Source organism: Tamandua tetradactyla, chromosome 7 (genome assembly GCF_023851605.1).
Source record: "Tamandua tetradactyla isolate mTamTet1 chromosome 7, mTamTet1.pri, whole genome shotgun sequence".
NCBI classification, from domain to species: Eukaryota; Metazoa; Chordata; class Mammalia; order Pilosa; family Myrmecophagidae; genus Tamandua; species Tamandua tetradactyla.
In genome coordinates, this window is record NC_135333.1 from 30,138,986 (window position 1) to 30,155,106 (window position 16,121).

The window sequence follows — 16,121 nt, forward strand, 5'->3', positions numbered from 1 at the left end:
AGATGGGCTTTCCTTGGCCATCAAGCCAGGGTCCAGTCCCTTATCCAAAAAACCTTGCATTGTCCTTTCAGCCATTTGGTGATCCAGGCTCAGGAGAGACACTGAACCACCCTTGGGCCCCAGCTGGCCTCTCCACAGCCCACTTCCCCTCCCTATGCACAGCTGGGGAAATCTGTGGCTCTGGAAACCCACTAATTAACCAATAAATCAGTCTTGATGGTTTCAGAGCCACGCACCTCCCTCCTTCACTTACCAAACGTCAATAATGTTTATTAGCTTCTGGGCTGAGGCCTGAGACCCTGCGGCTTCCATGTCTGCACTGCATGCACCCTTCTGCTACTGCAGCCAGCCTGAGAATGGGGCATCCTGAGAAGGCCTCTCCCTGAAGGAGGCAGCTGCCGACTCCTCTATCAATCACTGCCTGCCCCCTGACACAGGCTCAGATGTCAGAGTGGCATTCACCCTTCAGAGAGGGAGGCTGAGACCCTGATGAAACCAGCTCTTTAATCTCCTGATGCCCAGCCTAGTGTTCTTGCTCTACCAAGGTTTCCAGGCAGTGGGGTATGTCCTGGAGAGCAGGGAGTTGTGGGCATGGCCCATTTGCACAGCACCTGGAGTGGCCTCTTGTCTCCTTGTGGCTGGCACTGACTCTTCCACAGGCTCATCCATGCCTCACCATGAGCTTAAGCAGGCAAAGGATATTATCCCCATTTTCCAGAAGAGGAAACTGAGGTTCAGGGAGGTGAGGCAACTTGGCCAGTCAGGGAGCATATTAGAGGCAGAGCTGGGATTCTGGACCAGGTCTGAGGGACAGCTCCCAAAGACAGCCCAGGCAGCATGGGGAAACTATTTCGGGATATCTGGCAAAGTTCATTGCATGACAAATGGGGGAGTGCCCCCAATGTGGCAGTGGATAATAGAATCTCCAAGGGACAGCTTGTGCTGTGGTCCAGCCACCTGGCTGGGCTGCTCCTCCTCACTGTCCCTTCTGTGGGCACAGGCACGTGATCGACTCAGAACTGCCTCTTTCCAGATTGGGGCAGGAAGCAAGTTCACCCAGCTAGGGAGTGACAGAGCCAGAATTTCAACCTGCAGGAACTCTCAGGCACAGGGGAAAGGGCTGGACAGTGGAAGCCCCCACAGTGGCCTGGGCTCCCGGCCTCTGCTGACTGACAAGGAGCAGTTGTCCAGCCCAGGCCCTTGGCTGGGGCTATGGGGTCTCCTGCTTCTGAAGCAGATCTCCCTGATCCACTGTAGCCACAAGGGATGGAGGACAGTACTTAGCCTGGCACATAGTGGGCACACAACAGATACATAAGATACATGAGAACAGAGGGGCCATGGAAGAAAAGACTCTTCCCTTCCTCTTTTCCCTTGTTCCAAAACACTTGACTGCCTGCATTGGGCTAGGCTTTGAGGGGCAGACAAAGACAGCATGAGTTAAACGTGATGCCTGCCTTCCATGAGCTCCAATCTAGATGGAGAGACATATACCCAAAGAAGATAGGACAATACTGAATGATGGGCTAAACAGAACACACACTGTTCTATAAGGGCACAGAGGAGGAAGCAACTGCTTTCCTGGGGCAATCCCAGCAGGAGCCCTGGAGGAGGTGACCTTTAATAAGTTTTTCCCCCAGAAAATGGAGACGGGCAAGTCATGGGGAGCACCAGCCTAGGCTGAAAGCGGGGTACATGGAGGAGTAATAAGTGGCTCGTGCAGCTACAGCAGGGTAGGGTGAGGCCAGGGGAGGCCAAGCGGGTTGGGTGGGGTCAGAGTCCGGGGCCTCCTCTGCTGGCTAAAGAGCAGGAACGCCATTGTTCTAGTTTGCTAGCTGCCGGAATGCAATATACCAGAAACAGAATGGCTTTTAAAAAGGGGAATTTAATCAGTTGCTAGTTTACAGTTCCAAGGTCAAGAAAATCCCAATTAAAACAAGTCTATAAAACTATCCAATCTAAGGCATCCAGGGAAAGATACCTTGGTTCAAGAAGGCCGATGAAGTTTAGGGTTTCTCTCTCAAGTGAGAAGGCACATGGTGAACACAGTCAGGGTTCCTCTCTCATCTGGAAGGGCACATGGCGAACATGGAGTCATCTGCTAGCTTCTTCTCCTGGCTTCCTGTTTCATGAAGTTCCCCGGGAGACATTTTCCTTCTTCATCTCCAAAGGTCACTGGCTGGTGGACTCTGCTTCTCGTGGCTTGGTTGTTCTGCTCTGCTCTCTCTGAATCGCTTTTTCTCCAAAATGTTTCTTCTTTTATAGGACTTCAGAAACTAATCAAGACCCACCCAAATGGGTGGAGACATGTCGTCATCTAATCCAGTTTAACAACCACTCTTGATTAAATCACATCTCCAGGGAGATTATCTAAATACAGTTTCAAGCATACAATACTGAATAGGGATTAGAAGAAACGGCTGCCTTTACAAAATGGGGTTAGGATTAAAACATGGCTTTTCTAGGGTACATACATCCTTTCAAACCAGCACATTCATCCTTCAGGCAGACCATGAAGCCTTGCATCTTTTTAGGAAGAAAGCGGCTTCATCAGATATGCAGCTCAGAAAGACCCCAGGATGGCTCTGAGGAGGCTGGGATGGAGACGGATTGGCAAACTGCTCTGTGCACCCTAGCGAGGAAAGGTGCCATGGCCTGGGCTCAGGTTGGGGAAGTTATCTTTGCCACGGCAATGGCGGGAGGATTGATGGAGGGTGACAATTGATGGCCAGCTGCCAGGCCTGAGCTTGCCCTGAGGCTCCCGGGTATGATTTAGAGAGCTAAAGAAAGATGCAGACGAACAGATGGTTCTAATTAGATTATTTGGTTAGGAAAGAGCTGTGTGTCCAGGAGACCCAGAAAGACCGGCACTGGGGGCTGGAGTCGAGGCTAGATGAGCTCTGGCCGCTGCCTCAGGGCCCGGGAGAGTCCCCCTGACCTGAGCCGCCTGCAAGGTCTAGGGCTGGGCCTGGGGCAGGCTGGGGCCCAGCAAGGAGGCCCTTCTGGTCAGAGGGAGGTTTGAATTCTAGGGCTGGGCCTGGGGCAGGCTGGGGCCCAGCAAGGAGGCCCTTCTGGTCAGAGGGAGGTTTGAATTCTGCAGCCTTCTCGCCTGCTGTTTGTGCAGCCCTCTTAGGGAGGGGCCTGGAGCATTGATGTCTCAGCATCTACTAGATTCAGGAAAGGGAGACACAGGGGTTGGCCCGTGCCCAGAAGAGGGCACCTAACCCAGTGTGAGGAGTCAGAACAGACTTCCTGGAGGAGGTGGCTCCCAAACCAAGGGCTCAAGTCCAGGTGGGAAGAGAGAGATGGAAGAGAACGTGCAGAGGTCTGGAGTGAGGCGCAGCATGATATTCTGAGGGGGGACCAGGTAGACCCAGCAGGAAATGAGGGGGGAGAGTGGAAAAGACCAGCCAGGAAGGATCCTGCAAATCTGCGACTGAGATTGTGCTCTGTCCCAAGGGCATGCTCTGTCCCAAGGGCATGGGGAATCATCGGAACATCTTAAACAAAGGAGTACCTGAACTTGCTCTAAGGCAAGCTTGCAAGTGGCTGCAAATCTCAAGGGGAGTGAGAGTAAGGAGTAAGGCTGGTGTGAGAATCCAGAGAAATGAGGAGATAGAAGACGTCCGCGGTGGTCAGGGCTGACTGTGCTCAGAAATAAAGCTGCACCAGCAACTTGGGCAGAAGACATTAGCAGGTTTATTCCTTGAAGAACATTAAAAAAAACAAAAACTGGGGGGCCCATCCCGCTCAAGGTGGCAGAGTGAGAGGCTTCAGGATTCTTCTCCCCTCACCAGCTTTGCCCAATCAGCAAGAACTGGCAGAAACACCTTTCTCAAAGCTCCAGAAAACAGTGAAAGAATGACAGTAAACAGGGCAAGTTCTGGGAGCCCCTCAGGTCACTACAAGAGAAATGAGCCCAGAAACCTTGCACGAGGGTGCTCTGCTCCCTCTGGCATTGGGAGTCAGGGGCTGTAAGGGGTGGGAGAAGCGTAGCACGACAACCAGGAACGAGGCCGCAGGCCTCCAGGAACGGTCCGCGAAGTTAGAACAGGCTGAGACTAAGGATCGGCAGTTTCGGGAAGCAGGTTTTATTAGCTCGTGCGCACGAGGGCCCAGCTGAGTCACCTCAAAAGTATGAGCCCGGAACAAAAGGCAACCTTAGCTTTTATAGACTCTTTGACATGTTAAAGACAAGGTACACAATTGGCTGATTTAAGTTGAGAATGGCCCAGAGCTGAACCATTGAGGGGCCCCCACCCCAGGAATGTCTTCTTTTGCCTATGTGCATTTTCACCAGTTCCTGAAGGCCAGGGGAGGGGGTTTCTATACCAGGAAATGAACCTTATCTCACTTGCCTGCAAGGAGGGGGGGTTTGGGGGTTTTCCACAGAGAGCACAGCTGAACTAGAAAGAGGGGGAGGGCTGCCTGCTACAGAAGAGCCAGCCAGGCCCCCTGTGCATGTGGAAGGGCTTCCTACAAAGGCTGGAGGGGAGCAGTCACATGGTTGCCCAGGGCAGGGATTGCTGGCTGTGAGACAAGCACAGGATCACAAGGAAACTGTTTCCCATTTGTATATGGGGGACATTCCTAGAACCACTTGTGCACAGAAAGGATCAGGGAGCCTCTAAACTGAGGCGGGGAGCTATTCTCCAAACTAACTGTATGGATAAACCCTGAAGGGCTTATTCCCTACAGGTCAATCTCCAAAGACTGGGAAAGGGGTTTTCTTTTTTTTATTCTCCTTTTCCTCCTCTTCCTCCTTCATCTTTTTTATTAGTTCCTTGCATTCAAGGAAAGCTCTGTCATAGTGTAACAAACAGGCTTCACAACAGGCAGACTTCTCCCCCCTTCTTTTTCTTGTTCGGCTCCCTCCTCTGTGGAAAATCCCCAAAGCCCCTCTTCTGACCTTCCGGAACTGGAACCGAACCAGTGGAACTGCAGGCAAGTGAGGTAAGACACCTGGGATGCGGGCCTCCCCTAACAGCTCATCTGCTTCTGTAACCTGCTTTGCGCCTTAAACTGACCAATTGTTTTTCCTTTAACATTGCCAGTCGCCATATTAAGCTTACCTCATCTCTAGCATCTAGCTTTTACAATCTGTAAAAGCTAAGGTTGCCTTTGTTTGGGGCTCAGACTTTTGAGGTGACTCTACTGAGCCCCGTGCGCATGAGCCAATAAATCACTTGCTTTCTGAAATTACGGACCCTTAGTCTTGGCCTGTTCTAATTTCTCAGCCTGTTCTAATTTCGCAGAACATTCCTGGAGGCCTGCAGCCTCGTTCCTGGTTTTCACACTACAATAACGCTAGCTGGATACAAGCTTAAGAGTCTTCCGGTGATAACACATTAAAATATAAAAATGTCCAGTTTTCAACAAAATATTACAATATACAAGAAACAGGAAGTGATGTCCCCAGCAAAGGAAAGATTAACGCATTAGAAACTATGAATAAGGAGGGGCAGATCTAGGATGAGACCAGAACTTTAAAAATTGGTCCTAAATATGCTCAAAGAGCCAAAGGAAAACATGGACAAAGAAGTAAAGCAGGATTTTCTCCTCAGCCATGCCGAAGACAGGTATCCTAGCTCTCCATGCCAGAGCTCTCTAAGAGATGACGCTGTCAGGCAGCAAAGGGAGAGAGGGATTTGTGGTGAAGGTCCGGGGCTTGCCCCGGTCTTACTCAGTGGATGAGACACAATGGGTGTTTTCTGAATGCAAACTTCAAAACAGGGCTCAAGGTATTAATTTCTTCTATACCAAAGGAGGCAGACCAAGTGGCAAGGCTATTGTTGAACTTGAATCAGAAGATGAAGCCAAATTGACCTTGAAAAAGACAGAGAAACTAGGGGACACAGACATGTTGAAGTGTTCCAGTCAAGCAATGTTGACACAGATCCGGTGTTGAGCATGTGGTCTCAGTGGTCCTGACACAGCCAATGATGGCTTTGTGCGTCTTAGAGGACTCCCCTTTGGATGAAGCTAGGAAGAGTTTGTTCCATTCTTCTCAGAATTGGAATTGTGCCAATTGGGACAACATCGCTGGTGGGCTTCCAGGGGGGAGTACAGGGGAGGCCTTTGGGCAGTTTGCTTTACAAGAAATAGCTTTAAAGGCTCTGAAGAAACACAAGGAATGAATAAGACAGAGGAATATAGAAATCTTTGAAAGCAGTCCAGCTGAAGTTAGAACTCACTGTGACCCTCCAAGAAAGCTCACTGCCATGCGGCAGCCAGGTCCCTCTGACAGACCTGGGGCTGGCAGAGGGTGGGACAGTATTGGCAGAGAGCTGGCTTTGAAGGAATGAGATATGGAGCTTATGGCGGAGGCTAGGGAGGCGATGATGATTATAATGGCTTTAATGATGGCTATGGATTTGGGTCAGACAGATATGGAAGAGACCTCAATTATTATTTTCCCAGAATGTCTGATCACAGACAGAAGGATGGTGACTCTTCTTTCCAGAGCACAACAGGACACTGTGTACACATGTGGGGATTAATTTACAGAGCGACTAAGAATGACGATGATTTTTTTCACCGCTTAATCCTGTGAAAGTACACATTGAAATTGGTCCTGATGGCAGAGTTTCTGGTGAGGCAGATGTTGATTTTGCTACTTATGAAGATGCTGTGACAGTCATGTCAAAGGACAAAGCAAATGTGCAACACAGATACTTAGAGCTCTTTTTGAATTCTACAGTAGGAGCAAGCGGTGGCACTTATGGTAGCCAAATGATAGGAGGCACGGGCTTGTCAATCCAGTCCAGTTACGGGGGCCCAGCCAGCCATGAAGTGGTGGTTATGGAGATGGCGATGCAGAGGTCAGAGCAGCGTGAATGGATATGACCAAGCTTTACAGGACAACTTCAATGATTTTCAATCAAATATTGCACAGGTAGCCAAGGAGCAATGAGCTGCAACTACTTCAATAGTGGCGGCCGTGCATCTGTGGGAGGGAGCAGAATGGGAGAGGGTCTGGTATGTCCAAGATGAGTGGGGGTGGGGAACAGGACTGATCCTGGTCACTGACTTTTGGTCAGTGTGCCAGTTTGAAAGAATGTATGTACCCTAGAAAAGCCATGTTTTAATCCTAATCCCATTTTGTAAAGGCAGCCGTTTCTTCTAATCCCTATTCAGTACTGTATGTTTGAAACTTTAATTAGATCATCTCCCTGGAGATGTGACTCAGTCAAGAGTAGTTGTTAAGCTGGATTAGGTGGGTCTCGATTACTTTACTGGAATCCTATAAAAGAGGAAACATTTTCGAGAAAGGATGAGATTTGGAGAAAGCAGAAAAGAATGACAGAACCATGAAGCAGAGTCTACCAGCCGGTGACTTTTGGAAATGAAGAAGGAAAACACCTCCCAGGGAGCTGGAGAGAAAGCTAGCAGATGACGCTGTGTTCACTATGTGCCCTTCCAGCCGAGAGAGAAACCCTGACCATATTTGCCATGTGCCTTTCCACTTGAAAGAGAGAAACCCTGAACTTCATCAGCCTTCTTGAATCAAGGTATATTTCCCTGGATGCCTTAGATTGGACATTTCTATAGACTTGCATTAATTGGGACATTTCCATTACCTAAAAACTGTTAATTTGCAACTTATTAAATCCGTTTTTAAAAGCCATTCTGTTTCTGGTATATTGCATTCTGGCAGCTAGCAAACTAGAACAGTCAACGTTTTTTTTTTAAGAAAAAAAACAAATTTAATCTTAACAGTTTTGCAATACAAGCTTGAGATTTATGCTTACTTTAACTGGAAATCAGGATTGTTTTAAAGACTTCAGTTTTAGAATTTTGAACACAAACCATTCATCTAGGATGTAATAGTTTTAGAATTTTGAACACAAACCATTCATCTAGGATGTAATAGTGAAGTTTGAGTAAACTAACTGTTGAACAATATTCAGCTTGTCTCAAGTTAGTTATGTAGGATGTAAGAATAAAATTAAGTTTAGCTTTCACACAAGATGGTGCAGAATGAGAGAAACAGAACTAACTAAACAAAGGGCTGCAAAATGGCTCAGACTGGTCTTTCAGGCTGGGAAAGGGGAGGGCCTCTGATGCAAGCCTAGAATTGGCACCAAATCTTGTTATAGGTAAAAACAAGTCTAAATAAGTAACAGCCAGGGTCACTGAAATGTAAAGTGTAATTAAAAGCGGGAACCTTTGGCAGGAAATTTGAATTAGTTAGACTATCCGGATAGGCTGTAACCTCTGGACTATCCAATCAGTGGAGAAACGGGAGGGGCCCGCATGCTAGGCTTAGGGTATAAAACCTGTGGCATTCTGTTGCGTGGCAAACCAGCCATATTTTGGTTGTGCGCCCATTCTTGCAAGATCGTGAATAAATTCTTGACACCTCCACAATCGTGTGGGTGTTTATTCTCTTTCGGTATAGCTGCCTTTCTAACAACTTTGGGGGCATGTCTGGGACGTGACGCTTCGGAGGAGGATGAAGGGATGGCACACCCCACTCACTGAGTGGTCCTAGACCCCGCCATTGGGGGCCCACTTCCGACAGCCGGAAGGACCCGAGACTGCACGCTTGGATCTACCGATTTTGAATGGGAAAAGAGGGAAGGGAAAATCTGTGTCAAAGTGTCCAGGCAACTCTGCATGGATGAAGGTAAGGAAAAGGACTATTAAGTATTGCCTTGGTGGTCGGTAAGAATTCTGATGAGCCTGGAGCTGAGTAAGCGACTGTGGAGTCCCAGTCCGCGGTTCCGGTCTCCTGCAAGGAAAAGGGCCAGAGTCAGATGAAGCCGAGCGGTATGGAGAGAATGGAACCCAGGCAAGACTCAGAATGGGTAATAGAGGTAGTCGGCCGGCCGGGGAAAAAGGAAAGGGGGTACCTATGAGACCCCGGGAACATTCTTCTACATAGTCCATTAGAGAGAATGTTAGATTTTTGGACCAATAGTGATCAGACCAAGGGAAAGGACAAAAAGGAAATGATTAAATATGGTTGTTACATTCTGACAGAGAAAAAAAAGCATTGTGCCACCCAGTGTATTCTGGGCAAAATACTGGGCAGATGAGGGTTGGCTCTGCCAATCTCATACTTTATGTTAATGGTAACCACCACCACCCCCCCACCACCTCATTCTGGAATTTCTGTCCCACGTTGCCAGGAAGGTCCACACCCCTGGGAGTCATGTCCCACGTAGACAGGGGGAGGGCAGTGAGTTTGCTTGTTGTGTTGGCTGGAGAGAGAGAGGCCACATCTGAACAACAAAAGAGGTTCTCTTGGGGGTGACTCTTGGGCCTAAATTTTAAGTAGACTTGACCTATCCTTTGTGGGGTTAAGTTTCATATGAACAAACCCCAAGACTGGGGGCTCAGCTTATAGCTTTGGTTGTCCACACTGCTTGTGAGAATATCAAGAATCCAACTTGGGGAAGTTGATATATTCTGGTTCTTATAGACCATTTAACAAGGTAAGTGAAGGCATATTCTCTAACCTTAGATGCAACATCAGGAACTTCTAAAATTATCCTTGAACAAATTTTTCCCTGCTATGGGTTGGTATAAAATTTTGATTCTGACACTTTACATCCCATATACTATTTATGCCAAGCTTAAGTATTGCATGAGATTTCCATACATCCTGGCATCTGCTGTCCTCGGGAAGGGTGAAAAGAATGAATCAAACCTTAAAAAAAAAAAAAAAGGTTCTAAACTGGTTGTAGAAATCAAGTTAACTTGGACGAAGTGTCTACCCATAGCCCTGCCAAGAATCAAAACTGCCCCTAGGAAAGAATTAGGGATCTCCCCCTATGAAATGCTCTTTGGCTTGCCTTTTCCTGGAAAAACTAGAGCTCTCCCTTCCTTAGACTCAGAGGACTTCTTCATTAAGAATTATGTATTGGCTTTGTCCTCTGCTCTGTCATCCCTCAGGCACCATATCTTGCTGGCCCAGATCTCATCTCTTGAATTTGCTGTCCATCAATACCAACCTGTCAATTGAGCCATCATAAAATCATGGAAAGAGTCCAAATTCCAACCAGCCTGAGAAGGATCCTATCAAGTTCTATTGACAACTGAGATGGCCATCTGCATGGCAGAGAAACACTGGACTCACTACACCCAAGTGAAAGGATCAGTACCTGAGCTGGACAGTACCTGGAGGTAAGGGATGGCCAAATGGTATTGGTCTTAGCCTTGCTATCTGAAGAAGATAAGAAAGACATCCAAGAACGAGTATGGGTGAGGGAGGGAAACCGGGGTGGGGTGGGGTTGCAGCTTCCCCCTATCCAATTAAAATGAAAAATGAAGAAAGTGAGGCCTCAGGCTTGCTGGCCCAGACCTCACCTCTTGAATTTGCTGTCCATCAACACCAACAACGCAGTCCAATTCTTGAGAAATAACTCCAATTTTGGTCCCTTTAAAAATTATGCTAAAGAGACAGCATTGGGAGGGTAGAAGGGGATTTTGGATTTGGGGTTTGGATTCTGTATTTTAATCTAACATACTTAATAATGACACTGGTCAGAAAGTCTCACCTAGGAAGATAGATGAGGGATTTAAATCTCAATTTAAGACTGAAAGTAATTATACTAACTATAATGTTCCAAAGTCGGGATGCAACAAGCCTTAACAGATTGGCAGTGAATGTAACTGAAGGTTTAGAGCCCCAAACTGTGCGGTTTGATGCTTGTCAAGTAATAAACTGCAGAAACTTAACGAGTCAATGGCAGTTGAGCAGGGAAAACAAGTACCTGTGTCCAGAACCAGTAGGGGGATGCATAGTCAAGCCTCTCCTTGTCCCTCCTGGGATGATATATGATAGACTACCGAGTTTCAAGGATGGACCATAAACATGGGATCAATTTCACAGACCCAGAGGCCATTAAAGGATAAGATAACTTTTTATAAAGGAAATTCCCCACCAAATTGCAAAAATCTTCAGTGTAACCTAGTGATGGTGACCATCAAGAAAGCACACAAAGAGGACCCCTCCCTCCTCTCCCCTTCCCCTGGCCCAGGAGAGCTGCGTCTCCGAGCCCCGCCCTCCGAGCCCCTTCCCCGGCCCAGGTGAGCCTCGTCCTCGTCCTCGGGGCCCCCGCCACCTCTTCCCTCCCCTGGGCCCAGGTGAGCCGCGACCTCGGTTCCCGACCCCCTCCCCTCCCCCCGGCCCAGGTGAGCGCGTCCCCAGGCCCCCTCCCTCCTCTCCCCTTTCCCTGGCCCAGGTGAGCCACGTCCTCGGGCCCCCTGCCCCCCTTCCCCTCTTTCCGGCCCAGGCGAGCCATGTCCTCGGGGCCCCATCCCCCTCTTCCCTCCTCCGAGCCCCAAAGCCCCGCAGAGGGGCGCCTGCTCCCAGTACGGCAGCCCAGCCAGCAGTGTCCAGGATAGCGGGGGCACCCGGGAGTGGGACCTTTATTTGCCTGGGCGTGGAGAAGGGGCTGGGGGAGGGCACCAGGCAGAGGCCCCGGTATGCACAGCTGGTAAGAGGCAGCACTGAGGATTGAGACACAAAGGAAAGATTGCCTGGCTCCAGGCCTGGGCAGGTGCACTGGAAGGCTGAGCCCATGGAGCCCCACCAGGGTCACCTACCTCTCAGGATCTCCCTCTTCCTGCAGACTCCCATGGCTGCAAAAGTACTTAGATAACCCACACAGGTCGTTGGCATGGAACAGAGGATGAGAAGGCACTTTCTGAGCAGAGTGTTTCTATAGAAGTAGTGCCAAAGGTCAGCATGCCCAGGTCAGGTCCTTTGACCCAGAGGACTCATTCCTATAAGATGTTTGTTCCAGTCTTGAAAGACATTTTGTACCTGACTGAGCGTCACTTACCATACCACAAGCAGAAACTATACTTGGATGGGGCGTGTGTGAGAGACTTTTGGGTGAATGCAGACCTTCATCAGCAAAAGAAACAATACAATGGAGAAAAACTCTTCAAAAGGGACATGGACGGGGGCCTTCTTTGTGAAGAGCTACAGATTCCAGGTGTCAGGAAACTTCCTCACCTGTGGGGAGGTTCAGAAGGACGTCCTGTCCAATGTGAAATTTCTCCAGCAGCAGGGCACTCCCAATGGAGAGAAGCCACATAGTGAGACTGAGTTTGGGGAGGCTTTGGATGCAGGGAAAAGACATTACAGTTGTGGAAAATGTGGGAAATCCTTTATAGAAAACTCTGATCTCATTCAACAGTGGAGAGTTCACACTAGAGAAAGACCTTATGAGTGTGGCAAATGTGGAAAATACTTTGCCTGAAGCTCCAACTTCATTCAATAACAGTTCACACGAGAGCAGGGGCTTATGAGTGTGGCAAGTGTGGGAAATCCTTCAGCCAAAGCTCTGGTCTCTTGACACCAGGGAGTTCACACTGGAAAAAGGATTTATTAGTTCAAAGAATGTAGGAAATCCTTTAGCTCAAATTCATTCTCATTCAGCACTAAGAAATTCACACTGAAAAAAGGCCTAAATGTGGAAAATTCTTTATCTGAAACTCCAACTTCATTCAACACCAGAAAGTTCACATAAGAGCAGGGGCTTATGAATGTGGTGAATGTGGGAAATCTTTTAGCCAAAGCTTCATCTCACTCTGTATGAGGGAATTCACAGTGGAGCAAGGTCTAATGAGCAGTGAATGTGAGAAATTCTTTAGTGAAAAATTTGATCTCGTTAGACAGTGGAGAGTTCAAACTGGAGCCCTTATCAGTGCCAGTGCAGTCGATGTGGTAAATCCTTTAATGACAGCTCCGCTCTCATTTGACACTGGAGAATTTTCACTGGAGAAAAGCCTTGTGAATTTGACAGGTTGGAGAATTCTTTTGCCAAAACTCCAACTTCAGTCGTCATCAGAGAATTCACAGCAGCAGGGCCTAATGAGTCTGGCATATGTGGGAAATCCTATAGCCAAAGTTCTGAACCCCTTTGATACTTAGAGAAAGGCTTTGGTTCAGAGAATGGGCTATTTTTTTTTCCAGTTTTTTTTTTTTTTTTTTAATTAGAGAAGTTTTGGGTTTACAAAACAATCGTGCAACTGATAGCCCATTTAAATAATTGTACTATAAATTAAAGCCTAATTTAACCTAGGGCTCACTGAGTAGTGTAGTTCTATGGTTTTGTTTTGTTTTTAACTTTGTTCTGTTAGCGTATATAACAAAACCTGACATTTCTCCCTTTTAATCATATTCAGATGCATATTTCAGTGCTGTTAATTGTGTGCACAGTGTATTTTTAAGCCTTAGGTTCCCATTCCCTAACCCTACTCCATCCCCTCGTAACCTGTATTCTAGATTCTAACTCTAAATTTGCCTTATTCTGATTGTTCCAAAACAGTAAGATCATACAGTATTTGTTCACTTGTGTCTGGCTTATTTCACTCTTTATGTGGTCTTCAGGGTTCATTCATGTTGTTGCATATATCTGGACTTCAGCCATTTTTATGGCTAAAGAATAGCCCATTATATGTATATACCACATTTTATTTATCCATTCATCAGTAATTGGATGCTTGGGTTGCTTCCATCACTTGACAATTGTGAATAATACCTCTGTAAACATCAGTGTGCAAATAAAAAAAAAAAAAGAAAGCACACAAACATCTGGGGGGTGTGGGAGGTAGCAGAGATGCAGAAATAGTTGATAGAATATATGGGATGGGGGAAGACCTCACTGGAAAAGACCCTCTCGGCAGGTTCAGGATACAGGTTCTCTCCCCAGCACCAACAATGCCCTCCAATTAACTCTTCAATAGCACCAAAGGACACCCAGCTGGAGGTTAATTCTCCAATACAGAATGATCCCAAAGTTGTCAGGGTGGTCAAGGCAGAAAATTTGAAGCAAACCATAGAAATAGAGACAGGGTATGGAGATACAAAGGCCTGGGTGGAATGGATCAGATATACAGTCCAGAGTCTAAACAAAAGCAACTGTTATGCTTGTACAACAGACTGACCACTGCCTTTATCGCGTCCTTTCCCATAGGTACGGAGGAACATGAAAAGGAGTTCAAATGCATGGTACTCCATTTTCAGAATACTACTCCTGGTGACAACTGTAGAACATTGTCCTCTTTTATCCCTCCAATTGGCGGTGGAAAAGTCAAGGCCATACCAGCTTCCCACCTCCGTCTAGGAAACCACTCTGTCTCTCTAGACGGGGAGGAGTGCTCCAAGACATTGGGACCATGGCCTCATATGGTCAAGCGTGGGATGTGACTGGGGATAGCACTGGCAATTTCTCCAGTTTGACCATACCCCGAGCAGACCTTTTTGGTGTTGTGGAAAGAACGTCCTCTGACGGGTATTCCTAGAACTGGAAGGGGACCTATGCTCTGGTCCAATTGGCAATCGCATTCACCCTGGCATTTGAAAAGGAGGAGGAAGTTCTAACCCAAGGAAGAAGAAAGAAAAAAAGCTTACTTGGTTCCTTCAATGATCGCATTTATTTAGATAGTATAGCGGTGCCACGGGGAATCCTGGATAAGTTTAAGGCTAGGAATAAAGTAGCTGCAGGATTTGAGTTACCCTTATTCTGGTGAATCACCAGCAACATAAATGTGAATTGGATTAATTGTATATATTATAATCAGCAAAGATGTATCAATTACACCAAGGATGCAGTTAAGGGAAGAGTAAAACAGTTGGATGTTACTGGCTGAATGACATGGAGACTAGGATGGCCCTAGACATGATGTTAGCTGAAAAGGAAGATCTTTGTGTTATGGTTGGGGGTAGTTATTGTACATTTATGCCCAATAATACACCCCTAGATGGAACTGTCACCAAAGCTTTACAAGGCCTAATGGCCTTAAGTGAAGAACTGGAGGAAAATTCAGGCATTGAAAATTCAGGCATCCCTCATGGGATGTTAGAAATCTGATTTGGGAAATGGAAAGGGGTGGCACTGTCCATGTTAACTTCTTTAGTCATCATAACTGGGGTACTCACAGCACTTGGATGCTCCATTATTCCATGTGCCCGCGGGCTGGCTCAGACACTCATTGAAGCTGCCTTAACCAAGCAAATGCCTGTTCAGTGCAGGCAAAACAATTGTACTCCCTTAAAGAGGAAGATCCCTATGGTGAGGAGTGTGAAAAAGTTTGTACCAAATTTGGAAAGAACTTGAATATGAAAACTAAAGGCTCAAAAAGAAAGAGGGGGACTTTGTAAGAATAACATGAAGTTCAGCTTTCACACAAGATGGCACAGGATGAGAGAAATGGAACTAACAAAAGGCTACAAAACGGCTCAGACTGGTCTTGCAGGCTGGGAAAGGGGAGGGCCTCTGAGGCAAGCCTAGAATTGGCACCAAATCCTTATATAGGTAAAAACAAGTTTAAATAAGTAACGGCCAGGGTCACTGAAATGCAAAGTGTAATCAAAAGCAGGAACCTTAGGTGGGAAATTTGAATAGGTTAGACTATCTGGATAGGCTGTAACCTCTGGACTATCCAATCAGTGGAGAAACAGGGGAGGGACCTGCATGCTAAGCTTAAGGTAGAAACCTGTGGCATTCTATTGCTTGGTGCACTAGCCATATTTTGGTTGTGCACCCATTCTCTGCAAGATCGTGAATAAATTCTTGACTCCTCCATCATCGGGTGAGCGTTTATTCTCTTTCAGGTATAGCTTTCTTTCTAACAGTACTTACGCAGTTAAGTGTATTTGGGTTAAAGTAGTTCAATTCTGCTAAATGTCGCTCTTCTACTGACCACATTACATTGAACACTGTTTGGATATATGTTGTCAGGCATGCTTGTTTTGTAAAACACAGATTATTACAATTGAAAGTGAAACATTTGACATGTTTTGTTAATTCTAGTTTCATTTAATAATCTGTAAGACATGTAAATTTAAGCCTTTTTCAGGTAATGGGGAAAATTGAGATACAATACCAGCATTTTAGGGTTTTTGGTCTTGGTCTTTGTATGAAATTCTGAGGCCTTGATTTAAATCTTTAACTGTACTGTGATTTCCTTTTAGGAGTATTATGCTAAGTGAAAATTGCCAAAGAAATCTTCCCTTTAAAAACTGAGAGAAAAAAGAGAAATAAAGGAAATCAGGAAAATGATAGATGAACACAGAGAATATCAGAAGGGAGATGGAAATTATAAAAAGGAAACATACAGAGCTGAAGATCACAGTAACAGAAATTAAAAGTTCCCCA

General features: G+C 46.6%; 1 long non-coding RNA gene and 1 pseudogene across 1 annotated transcript; both read left to right on the forward strand.

The window, feature by feature from the left end:
• Positions 1-5,614: 5,614 nt before the first annotated feature.
• LOC143690399 (heterogeneous nuclear ribonucleoprotein H2-like) lies at positions 5,615-6,913 on the forward strand (annotated as a pseudogene).
• Positions 6,914-8,400: 1,487 nt separating this feature from the next.
• Positions 8,401-14,440, forward strand: LOC143689559 (uncharacterized). The gene is made up of 3 exons (XR_013178831.1): positions 8,401-8,629; positions 9,901-10,131; positions 13,938-14,440. It is a non-coding gene; the product is annotated as an uncharacterized LOC143689559 (long non-coding RNA).
• The last annotated feature ends 1,681 nt before the right edge of the window (positions 14,441-16,121 follow it).